The following is a 254-nucleotide window of genomic DNA, read 5'->3' as shown; positions in this document are numbered from 1 at the left end:
ATTTGAACGGCAAATGGGTCTGGGGGGATTGGCGCAGCAGCAGGCTGCGCTGCTGCTGTGCCCTGCTGCTGCCCTCAGCAGCAGCGCAGCTGCAGGCTGCAGCAGCGAGTGCTGCTTTTACTTTTTCCTTTTATTTCTTTTTCACACTTTTTCTCTTGTCTCTGCTTGCTGCGCGCTGCTTTGCGACGCTCTTTTCCCTTCCGCTGCTGCTGCTGCTGTTGCTGCTGCTACTGCTGCTGCTGCTGGGGCTTTTT

This window comes from Eimeria tenella, genomic scaffold (genome assembly GCF_000499545.2).
Source record: "Eimeria tenella Houghton genomic scaffold, Eth_scaff3509, whole genome shotgun sequence".
NCBI lineage: Eukaryota > Apicomplexa > Conoidasida > Eucoccidiorida > Eimeriidae > Eimeria > Eimeria tenella.
This window is presented reverse-complemented; position numbering follows the sequence as displayed.